The sequence below is a fragment of the Hyla sarda genome, chromosome 10, assembly GCF_029499605.1.
Source record: "Hyla sarda isolate aHylSar1 chromosome 10, aHylSar1.hap1, whole genome shotgun sequence".
Taxonomy (NCBI): Eukaryota; Metazoa; Chordata; class Amphibia; order Anura; family Hylidae; genus Hyla; species Hyla sarda.
Window position 1 is genome coordinate 116,394,269 of NC_079198.1, and position 12,576 is coordinate 116,406,844.

General features: G+C 50.9%; 1 long non-coding RNA gene across 2 annotated transcripts in view; it reads left to right on the forward strand.

Annotated features, from left to right (window-relative positions):
* Window positions 1-250: 250 nt before the first annotated feature.
* Window positions 251-12,576, forward strand: part of LOC130294168 (uncharacterized) — a 28,459-nt gene continuing 16,133 nt past the window's right edge. Inside the window, exon 1 of one of the 2 annotated variants that reach the window (XR_008848412.1) lies at window positions 251-376. This is a non-coding gene — a long non-coding RNA (uncharacterized LOC130294168). Of the gene's footprint in view, window positions 377-1,173; window positions 1,678-12,576 lie in introns of those variants that run through there. The other variant, XR_008848411.1, reaches the window with a different exon arrangement.

The following is a 12,576-nucleotide window of genomic DNA, read 5'->3' on the forward strand; positions in this document are numbered from 1 at the left end:
GGGCCCCCTGCGATCTTCTGCAGCACACATCGTTCTAAACAAACGCTGGGTTCCTGCGGCAGTGGTCGTGACGTCACGCCACGCCCCCTCCATTCATGTCTATGGGAGGGGGCGTGTCAGCCAACACACACCCTCCCATAGACATGAATGGAGGGGACATCACGATCACGGCCTTTGGTTTTGAACGTTCTGCACAAAATGATCAGAACGCTGGAGCACTGGAGTACTCCTTTAAGGGGTCAATCTCTCTAGGGGCTAATGGACAAAGAGCAGCTTCGGGGCCCAATGCAAAATCTGCTATTTAAATTACAGGTGTTTTCCTACGTGGCAAAGGAAGGCGTCCTGGATGTCCGGTGTATGGGTGTTCTCTGCTAAGGTCAGTATATAAAAGAATATTAGCGCCATTTGGAGCCTGTATTAGATTTATCATGGAGTAATACGTAACTGTATCCTGTGAAATGTTTATCTGGGCGTGCTCCTGCAATTAAGAGATCCAAACACTGGAAATCCCTAAGAGATTATGGGCATTATACTTGTGTATTTAAGAAGCATTTCCTGTTTACTGACACCACCCAAGCCACACAGTCATGCAAAATATATCTTATAAGAGATTTATACATTTCAACTTTCTCTGGTACAATTCCAGTGTCCTGTATTTATATTGCTTTGTATGTGGAGTCCCTTAATCTCGGTACATTATAACGTTTTATAGTAAGGCTGTGGAATGAGAAATGTGGCTTATTCTTTTGAAATGATATAAAGATATAGGGGGAGATTTATCAAATCCTGTCCAGAGGAAAAGTTGCTGAGTTGCCCATAACAACCAATCAGATCGCTTCTTTCATTTTACAGAGGCCTAAAGTTGCTGAGTTGCCCATAGCAACCAATCAGATTGCTTCTTTCATTTTACAGAGGCCTAAAGTTGCTGAGTTGCCCATAGCAACCAATCAGATCGCTTCTTTCATTTTACAGAGGCCTAAAGTTGCTGAGTTGCCCATAGCAACCAATCAGATCCCTTCTTTCATTTTACAGAGGCCTAAAGTTGCTGAGTTGCCCATAGCAACCAATCAGATCGCTTCTTTCATTTTTCAGAGGCCTAAAGGCCTCTGAAAAATGAAAGAAGCGATCTGATTGGTTGCTATGGGCAACTCAGCAACTTTTCCTCTGAACAGGTTTTGATAAATCTCCCCGATAGTTATCACAATACAACATCTGTACTGAGACCCATCATCATCCTCATTGATGCTGTACAATAATGTACAAAACAGGGGACAGGACATAGACATTAGTACAGTAACCCCCCGACCTGCGATGGCCCCAACATATGATAAAATCAACATACGATGGCCTCTCAGAGGCCATCGCATGTCGATGTCAGCATCGACATACAATGCTTTTATATGTCGGGGCCATCGCATTAATTGCTATCCGACAGTGCAAAATGCTTAAGCTGCTGTCGGATAGCAGTTTAAGCATCCCGGGCAGGTTCGCTTACCTATTCCCGGTGCGCCGGCGCAGCAGCGTAATAACGTCACCAGAAAGCGAGGCCCGGACCCTGCAGAAGATGCGGAAGAAGCAAGAGAATCGCGAAGAAGACACCGGAGCAGCGGGACAGCATCGGGAGCCCCTTGGACAGCATCGGGAGCGGTGAGGACCTGGTCCAGAGCGGTGGGGACAGTTGAGTACAGCTTCCTATACTTTACATTGCACAGATCCCTCAACATACGATGGATTCGACAAACGATGGGTCGTTAGGAACGAATTACCATCGTATGTTGAGGGACCACTGTATAATAGCAAGACAGTATGTGTCAAATATATCAATGTTCTTGACAAAGGAAGAAAAAAGCAATAACACTTGCGTATTAGCACATCATGTTTAGACATAGCCGATAGTAAAGAAATAAAAAGCAACAATGACACTAAACAGATTACGAATTTAAAAGTACAAGAAATGGATATAGACAGTAATACCGTGGGCCCAATAAGGATATAAAGAAGTCACAATAGAAAGATATCAGAATACGTTTGAAGGAAGGAAGTCCCAGGAGCACAATGTAATACAGGTGTACAGAGATATATCATCATATCCTAATAACAAGACAGTTTTAAGGGAAAAATCCTAGCCTTATGAGCTGACAGTCTAAAGATGCGATCAATAATAGACAGGTGTCACGATGCCGGCTGGCAGGTAGTGGATCCTCTGTGCCAGAGAGGGATTGGCGTGGACCGTGCTAGTGGATCGGTTCTAAGTCACTACTGGTTTTCACCAGAGCCCGCCGCAAAGCGGGATGGTCTTGCTGCGGCGGTAGTGACCAGGTCGTATCCACTAGCAACGGCTCAACCTCTCTGACTGCTGAAGATAGGCGCGGTACAAGGGAGCAGACAGAAGCAAGGTCGGACGTAGCAGAAGGTCGGGGCAGGCAGCAAGGATCGTAGTCGGGGGCAACGGCAGGAGGTCTGGAACACAGGCTAGGAACACACAAGGAAACGCTTTCACTGGCACAATGGCAACAAGATCCGGCGAGGGAGTGAAGGGGAAGTGAAGTATAAATAGGGAGTGCACAGGTGAACACACTAATTGGAACCACTGCGCCAATCAGCGGCGCAGTGGCCCTTTAAATCGCAGAGACCCGGCGCGCGCGCGCCCTAGGGAGCGGGGCCGCGCGCGCCGGGACAGGACAGACGGAGAGCGAGTCAGGTACGGGAGCCGGGGTGCGCATCGCGAGCGGGCGCTACCCGCATCGCGAATCGCATCCCGGCTGGAGACGGTATCGCAGCGCACCGGGTCAGTGGAGCTGCCCGGAGCGCTGCGGTAGCGAGAGAGAAGCGAGCGCTCCGGGGAGGAGCGGGGACCCGGAGCGCTCGGCGTAACAGTACCCCCCCCCTTGGGTCTCCCCCTCTTCTTAGAGCCTGAGAACCTGAGGAGCAAACTTTTGTCTAGGATGTTGTCCTCAGGTTCCCAGGATCTCTCTTCAGGTCCACAGCCCTCCCAATCCACCAAAAAGAACCTTTTTCCTCTGACCGTCTTGGAGGCCAGTATCTCTTTCACTGAGAAGACGTCAGAAGAACCGGAGACAGGAGTGGGAGAAACTAATTTGGGAGAGAAACGGTTGATGATGAGTGGTTTAAGAAGAGAGACATGAAAGGCATTAGGAATACGGAGAGAAGGAGGAAGAAGAAGTTTGTAAGAGACAGGATTAATTTGGCACAAGACTTTGAAAGGACCAAGATAGCGTGGACCCAGTTTGTAACTGGGGACACGAAAGCGGACATATTTAGCGGAGAGCCATACCTTGTCTCCGGGAGCAAAAATGGGGGGAGCTCTTCTTTTCTTATCGGCAAACTTTTTCATGCGAGATGAAGCCTGTAAAAGAGAATCTTGGGTCTCTTTCCATATGGTGGAAAGATCACGAGTCACTTCATCTACAGCGGGCAAACCAGAGGGCAAGGGAGTAGGGAGGGGGGGAAGAGGGTGACGGCCGTACACCACGAAAAATGGGGATTTGGAGGAAGATTCAGAGACTCTAAAGTTATACGAGAATTCGGCCCATGGTAGAAGATCTGCCCAATCATCCTGGCGGGAGGAAACAAAATGTCGTAAATAATCACCCAAGACCTGGTTAATTCTTTCTACTTGTCCATTGGATTGAGGATGATATGCAGAAGAAAAGTTTAATTTAATCTTGAGTTGTTTACAGAGAGCCCTCCAGAATTTTGACACGAATTGGACGCCTCTATCCGAGACTATCTGTGTGGGCAACCCGTGAAGACGAAAAATGTGTACAAAAAATTGTTTAGCCAACTGAGGCGCTGAAGGAAGACCAGGAAGAGGGATGAAATGTGCCATCTTGGAGAATCGATCAACGACCACCCAAACAACAGTGTTGCCACGGGATGGGGGTAGGTCTGTAATAAAATCCATACCAATCAGAGACCAAGGCTGTTCGGGGACAGGCAGAGGATGAAGAAAACCAGCGGGCTTCTGGCGAGGAGTCTTATCCCGGGCACAGACAGTGCAGGCCCGCACAAAATCAACAACATCCGTCTCCAGAGTCGGCCACCAATAGAAACGAGAGATGAGTTGCACAGATTTCTTGATGCCTGCATGACCTGCGAGATGGGAGGAGTGACCCCATTTGAGGATTCCGAGGCGTTGGCGTGGAGAGACGAAGGTCTTTCCTGGAGGAGTTTGCCTGATGGAGGCTGGAGAAGTGGAAATCAGGCAGTCAGGAGGAATGATGTGTTGCGGAGAGAGTTCAACTTCCGAGGCATCCGAGGAACGAGAGAGAGCATCGGCCCTAATGTTCTTATCGGCAGGCCGAAAGTGAATTTCAAAATTAAATCGGGCAAAGAACAGAGACCACCTGGCCTGGCGAGGATTCAGCCGTTGGGCAGACTGGAGATAGGAGAGGTTCTTGTGATCGGTGTAAATAATAACTGGAAATCTTGATCCCTCCAGCAGATGCCTCCATTCCTCAAGTGCTAATTTAATGGCTAGAAGCTCTCGATCCCCGATGGAGTAGTTCCTCTCCGCCGGAGAGAAGGTCCTAGAAAAAAAACCACAAGTAACAGCATGCCCGGAAGAATTTTTTTGTAGAAGGACCGCTCCAGCTCCTACAGAGGAGGCATCAACCTCCAATAGGAAGGGTTTAGATGGGTCAGGTCTGGAGAGCACGGGAGCCGAAGAAAAGGCAGACTTGAGCCGTTTAAAGGCGTCTTCCGCTTGAGGAGGCCAAGACTTGGGATTGGCATTTTTTTTGGTTAAAGCCACGATAGGAGCCACAACGGTAGAAAAATGTGGAATAAATTGCCTGTAATAATTGGCGAACCCCAGAAAACGTTGGATAGCACGGAGTCCGGAGGGGCGTGGCCAATCTAAGACGGCAGAGAGTTTGTCTGGATCCATTTGTAGTCCCTGGCCAGAGACCAAGTATCCTAGGAAAGGAAGAGATTGGCATTCAAACAGACATTTCTCTATCTTGGCATAAAGTTGATTGTCACGAAGTCTCTGAAGAACCATACGGACATGCTGGCGGTGTTCTTCTAGATTGGCAGAAAAAATCAGGATATCGTCCAGATATACAACAACACAGGAGTATAAGAGATCACGAAAAATTTCATTAACAAAGTCTTGGAAGACGGCAGGGGCGTTGCACAGGCCAAAGGGCATGACCAGATACTCAAAGTGTCCATCTCTAGTGTTAAATGCCGTTTTCCATTCATCCCCCTCTCTGATGCGGATGAGATTATAAGCACCTCTTAAGTCCAGTTTGGTAAAGATGTGGGCACCTTGGAGGCGATCAAAGAGTTCAGAGATGAGGGGTAGGGGGTAGCGGTTCTTTACCGTGATTTTATTAAGACCGCGGTAGTCAATGCAAGGACGTAGAGAGCCATCTTTTTTGGACACAAAGAAAAATCCGGCTCCGGCAGGAGAGGAGGATTTACGGATAAAGCCTTTTTTTAAATTTTCCTGGATGTACTCCGACATAGCAAGAGTCTCTGGGGCGGACAGAGGATAGATTCTGCCCCGGGGTGGAGTAGTGCCCGGAAGGAGGTCAATAGGACAATCATAAGGCCTGTGAGGAGGTAGAGTCTCAGCTTGTTTTTTGCAAAAAACATCCGCAAAGTCCATATAGGCCTTAGGAAGACCGGTTACAGGGGGAACCACAGAGTCACGGCAAGGGGTACTGGGAATCGGTTTTAGGCAGTCCTTGAAACAAGAGGGCCCCCAACTCTTGATCTCCCCAGTGGACCAATCCAGGGTTGGGGAATGGAGTTGAAGCCAGGGTAGTCCAAGGAGGATTTCGGAAGTGCAATTGGGGAGAACCAAAAATTCAATCTTCTCGTGATGAGGTCCGATGCACATTAGAAGGGGCTCCGTGCGGAAACGTATGGTACAGTCCAATCTTTCATTGTTTACACAATTGATGTAGAGGGGTCTGGCGAGACTGGTCACTGGGATGTTGAACCTGTTGACGAGTGAGGCCAAAATAAAATTTCCTGCAGATCCGGAATCCAAGAAGGCCATAGTAGAGAAGGAGAAGGCAGAGGCAGATATCCGCACAGGCACAGTAAGACGTGGAGAAGCAGAGTAGACATCAAGGACTGTCTCACCTTTGTGCGGAGTCAGCGTACGTCTTTCCAGGCGGGGAGGACGGATAGGACAATCCTTCAGGAAGTGTTCGGTACTGGCACAGTACAGGCAGAGATTCTCCATGCGGCGTCGTGTCCTCTCTTGAGGTGTCAGGCGAGACCGGTCGACCTGCATAGCCTCCACGGCGGGAGGCACAGGAACGGATTGCAGGGGACCAGAGGAGAGAGGAGCCGGGGAGAAAAAACGCCTTGTGCGAACAAAGTCCATATCCTGGCGGAGCTCCTGACGCCTTTCGGAAAAACGCATGTCAATGCGAGTGGCAAGATGGATGAGTTCATGTAGGTTAGCAGGGATTTCTCGTGCGGCCAGAACATCTTTAATGTTGCTGGATAGGCCTTTTTTAAAGGTCGCGCAGAGGGCCTCATTATTCCAGGATAATTCTGAAGCAAGAGTACGGAATTGTACGGCGTACTCGCCAACGGAAGAATTACCCTGGACCAGGTTCAACAGGGCAGTCTCAGCAGAAGAGGCTCGGGCAGGTTCCTCAAAGACACTTCGAATTTCCGAGAAGAAGGAGTGTATAGAGGCAGTGACGGGGTCATTGCGGTCCCAGAGCGGTGTGGCCCATGACAGAGCTTTTCCAGACAGAAGGCTGACTACGAAAGCCACTGTTACGCCGAGCGCTCCGGGTCCCCGCTCCTCCCCGGAGCGCTCGCTTCTCTCTCGCTACCGCAGCGCTCCGGGCAGCTCCACTGACCCGGTGCGCTGCGATACCGTCTCCAGCCGGGATGCGATTCGCGATGCGGGTAGCGCCCGCTCGCGATGCGCATCCCGGCTCCCGTACCTGACTCGCTCTCCGTCTGTCCTGTCCCGGCGCGCGCGGCCCCGCTCCCTAGGGCGCGCGCGCGCCGGGTCTCTGCGATTTAAAGGGCCACTGCGCCGCTGATTGGCGCAGTGGTTCCAATTAGTGTGTTCCTGTGCACTCCCTATTTATACCTCACTTCCCCTTCACTCCCTCGCCGGATCTTGTTGCCATTGTGCCAGTGAAAGCGTTTCCTTGTGTGTTCCTAGCCTGTGTTCCAGACCTCCTGCCGTTGCCCCTGACTACGATTCTTGCTGCCTGCCCCGACCTTCTGCTACGTCCGACCTTGCTTCTGTCTACTCCCTTGTACCGCGCCTATCTTCAGCAGTCAGAGAGGTTGAGCCGTTGCTAGTGGATACGACCTGGTCACTACCGCCGCAGCAAGACCATCCCGCTTTGCGGCGGGCTCTGGTGAAAACCAGTAGTGACTTAGAACCGATCCACTAGCACGGTCCACGCCAATCCCTCTCTGGCACAGAGGATCCACTACCTGCCAGCCGGCATCGTGACAGTAGATCCGGCCATGGATCCCGCTGAAGTTCCTCTGCCAGTTGTCGCCGACCTCACCACGGTGGTCGCCCAGCAGTCACAACAGATAGCGCAACAAGGCCAACAGCTGTCTCAACTGACCGTGATGCTACAGCAGCTACTACCACAGCTTCAGCAATCATCTCCTCCGCCAGCTCCTGCACCTCCTCCACAGCGACTGGCCGCTTCTGGTCTACGACTATCCTTGCCGGATAAATTTGATGGGGACTCTAAATTCTGCCGTGGCTTTCTTTCCCAATGTTCCCTGCACTTGGAGATGATGTCGGACCAGTTCCCTACTGAAAGGTCTAAGGTGGCTTTCGTAGTCAGCCTTCTGTCTGGAAAAGCTCTGTCATGGGCCACACCGCTCTGGGACCGCAATGACCCCGTCACTGCCTCTATACACTCCTTCTTCTCAGAAATTCGAAGTGTCTTTGAGGAACCTGCCCGAGCCTCTTCTGCTGAGACTGCCCTGTTGAACCTGGTCCAGGGTAATTCTTCCGTTGGCGAGTACGCCGTACAATTCCGTACTCTTGCTTCAGAATTATCCTGGAATAATGAGGCCCTCTGCGCGACCTTTAAAAAAGGCCTATCCAGCAACATTAAAGATGTTCTGGCCGCACGAGAAATCCCTGCTAACCTACATGAACTCATCCATCTTGCCACTCGCATTGACATGCGTTTTTCCGAAAGGCGTCAGGAGCTCCGCCAGGATATGGACTTTGTTCGCACAAGACGTTTTTTCTCCCCGGCTCCTCTTTCCTCTGGTCCCCTGCAATCCGTTTCTGTGCCTCCCGCCGTGGAGGCTATGCAGGTCGACCGGTCTCGCCTGACACCTCAAGAGAGGACACGACGCCGCATGGAGAATCTCTGTCTGTACTGTGCCAGTACCGAACACTTCCTGAAGGATTGTCCTATCCGTCCTCCCCGCCTGGAAAGACGTACGCTGACTCCGCACAAAGGTGAGACAGTCCTTGATGTCTACTCTGCTTCTCCACGTCTTACTGTGCCTGTGCGGATATCTGCCTCTGCCTTCTCCTTCTCTACTATGGCCTTCTTGGATTCCGGATCTGCAGGAAATTTTATTTTGGCCTCTCTCGTCAACAGGTTCAACATCCCAGTGACCAGTCTCGCCAGACCCCTCTACATCAATTGTGTAAACAATGAAAGATTGGATTGTACCATACGTTTCCGCACGGAGCCCCTTCTAATGTGCATCGGACCTCATCACGAGAAGATTGAATTTTTGGTCCTCCCCAATTGCACTTCCGAAATCCTCCTTGGACTACCCTGGCTTCAACTCCATTCCCCAACCCTGGATTGGTCCACTGGGGAGATCAAGAGTTGGGGGCCCTCTTGTTTCAAGGACTGCCTAAAACCGGTTCCCAGTACCCCTTGCCGTGACTCTGTGGTTCCCCCTGTAACCGGTCTCCCTAAGGCCTATATGGACTTTGCGGATGTTTTTTGCAAAAAACAAGCTGAGACTCTACCTCCTCACAGGCCTTATGATTGTCCTATTGACCTCCTCCCGGGCACTACTCCACCCCGGGGCAGAATCTATCCTCTGTCCGCCCCAGAGACTCTTGCTATGTCGGAGTACATCCAGGAAAATTTAAAAAAAGGCTTTATCCGTAAATCCTCCTCTCCTGCCGGAGCCGGATTTTTCTTTGTGTCCAAAAAAGATGGCTCTCTACGCCCTTGCATTGACTACCGCGGTCTTAATAAAATCACGATAAAGAACCGCTACCCTCTACCCCTCATCTCTGAACTCTTTGATCGCCTCCAAGGTGCCCACATCTTTACCAAACTGGACTTAAGAGGTGCTTATAATCTCATCCGCATCAGAGAGGGGGATGAATGGAAAACGGCATTTAACACTAGAGATGGACACTTTGAGTATCTGGTCATGCCCTTTGGCCTGTGCAACGCCCCTGCCGTCTTCCAAGACTTTGTTAATGAAATTTTTCGTGATCTCTTATACTCCTGTGTTGTTGTATATCTGGACGATATCCTGATTTTTTCTGCCAATCTAGAAGAACACCGCCAGCATGTCCGTATGGTTCTTCAGAGACTTCGTGACAATCAACTTTATGCCAAGATAGAGAAATGTCTGTTTGAATGCCAATCTCTTCCTTTCCTAGGATACTTGGTCTCTGGCCAGGGACTACAAATGGATCCAGACAAACTCTCTGCCGTCTTAGATTGGCCACGCCCCTCCGGACTCCGTGCTATCCAACGTTTTTTGGGGTTCGCCAATTATTACAGGCAATTTATTCCACATTTTTCTACCGTTGTGGCCCCTATCGTGGCTTTAACCAAAAAAAATGCCAATCCCAAGTCTTGGCCTCCTCAAGCGGAAGACGCCTTTAAACGGCTCAAGTCTGCCTTTTCTTCGGCTCCCGTGCTCTCCAGACCTGACCCATCTAAACCCTTCCTATTGGAGGTTGATGCCTCCTCTGTAGGAGCTGGAGCGGTCCTTCTACAAAAAAATTCTTCCGGGCATGCTGTTACTTGTGGTTTTTTTTCTAGGACCTTCTCTCCGGCGGAGAGGAACTACTCCATCGGGGATCGAGAGCTTCTAGCCATTAAATTAGCACTTGAGGAATGGAGGCATCTGCTGGAGGGATCAAGATTTCCTGTTATTATTTACACCGATCACAAGAACCTCTCCTATCTCCAGTCTGCCCAACGGCTGAATCCTCGCCAGGCCAGGTGGTCTCTGTTCTTTGCCCGATTTAATTTTGAAATTCACTTTCGGCCTGCCGATAAGAACATTAGGGCCGATGCTCTCTCTCGTTCCTCGGATGCCTCGGAAGTCGAACTCTCTCCGCAACACATCATTCCTCCTGACTGCCTGATCTCCACTTCTCCAGCCTCCATCAGGCAAACTCCTCCAGGAAAGACCTTCGTCTCTCCACGCCAACGCCTCGGAATCCTCAAATGGGGTCACTCCTCCCATCTCGCAGGTCATACAGGCATCAAGAAATCTGTGCAACTCATCTCTCGCTTCTATTGGTGGCCGACTCTGGAGACGGATGTCGTGGACTTTGTGCGAGCCTGCACTGTCTGTGCTCGGGATAAGACTCCTCGCCAGAAGCCCGCTGGTTTTCTTCATCCTCTGCCTGTCCCCGAACAGCCTTGGTCTCTGATTGGTATGGATTTTATTACAGACCTACCCCCATCCCGTGGCAACACTGTTGTTTGGGTGGTCGTTGATCGATTCTCCAAGATGGCACATTTCATCCCTCTTCCTGGTCTTCCTTCAGCGCCTCAGTTGGCTAAACAATTTTTTGTACACATTTTTCGTCTTCACGGGTTGCCCACACAAATAGTCTCGGATAGAGGCGTCCAATTCGTGTCAAAATTCTGGAGGGCTCTCTGTAAACAACTCAAGATTAAATTAAACTTTTCTTCTGCATATCATCCTCAATCCAATGGACAAGTAGAAAGAATTAACCAGGTCTTGGGTGATTATTTACGACATTTTGTTTCCTCCCGCCAGGATGATTGGGCAGATCTTCTACCATGGGCCGAATTCTCGTATAACTTTAGAGTCTCTGAATCTTCCTCCAAATCCCCATTTTTCGTGGTGTACGGCCGTCACCCTCTTCCCCCCCTCCCTACTCCCTTGCCCTCTGGTTTGCCCGCGGTAGATGAAGTGACTCGTGATCTTTCCACCATATGGAAAGAGACCCAAGTTTCTCTTTTACAGGCTTCAACTCGCATGAAAAAGTTTGCCGATAAGAAAAGAAGAGCTCCCCCCATTTTTGCTCCCGGAGACAAGGTATGGCTCTCCGCTAAATATGTCCGCTTTCGTGTCCCCAGTTACAAACTGGGTCCACGCTATCTTGGTCCCTTCAAAGTCTTGTGCCAAATTAATCCTGTCTCTTACAAACTTCTTCTTCCTCCTTCTCTCCGTATTCCTAATGCCTTTCATGTCTCTCTTCTTAAACCACTCATCATCAACCGTTTCTCTCCCAAATTAGTTTCTCCCACTCCTGTCTCCGGTTCTTCTGACGTCTTCTCAGTGAAAGAGATACTGGCCTCCAAGACAGTCAGAGGAAAAAAGTTCTTTTTGGTGGATTGGGAGGGCTGTGGACCTGAAGAGAGATCCTGGGAACCTGAGGACAACATCCTAGACAAAAGTCTGCTCCTCAGGTTCTCAGGCTCTAAGAAGAGGGGGAGACCCAAGGGGGGGGGGTACTGTTACGCCGAGCGCTCCGGGTCCCCGCTCCTCCCCGGAGCGCTCGCTTCTCTCTCGCTACCGCAGCGCTCCGGGCAGCTCCACTGACCCGGTGCGCTGCGATACCGTCTCCAGCCGGGATGCGATTCGCGATGCGGGTAGCGCCCGCTCGCGATGCGCATCCCGGCTCCCGTACCTGACTCGCTCTCCGTCTGTCCTGTCCCGGCGCGCGCGGCCCCGCTCCCTAGGGCGCGCGCGCGCCGGGTCTCTGCGATTTAAAGGGCCACTGCGCCGCTGATTGGCGCAGTGGTTCCAATTAGTGTGTTCCTGTGCACTCCCTATTTATACCTCACTTCCCCTTCACTCCCTCGCCGGATCTTGTTGCCATTGTGCCAGTGAAAGCGTTTCCTTGTGTGTTCCTAGCCTGTGTTCCAGACCTCCTGCCGTTGCCCCTGACTACGATTCTTGCTGCCTGCCCCGACCTTCTGCTACGTCCGACCTTGCTTCTGTCTACTCCCTTGTACCGCGCCTATCTTCAGCAGTCAGAGAGGTTGAGCCGTTGCTAGTGGATACGACCTGGTCACTACCGCCGCAGCAAGACCATCCCGCTTTGCGGCGGGCTCTGGTGAAAACCAGTAGTGACTTAGAACCGATCCACTAGCACGGTCCACGCCAATCCCTCTCTGGCACAGAGGATCCACTACCTGCCAGCCGGCATCGTGACAGCCACCTTAGACCTTTCAGTAGGAAACTGGTCCGACATCATCTCCAAGTGCAGGGAACATTGGGAAAGAAAGCCACGGCAGAATTTAGAGTCCCCATCAAATTTATCCGGCAAGGATAGTCGTAGACCAGAAGCGGCCACTCGCTGCGGAGGAGGTGCAGGAGCTGGCGGAGGAGATGATT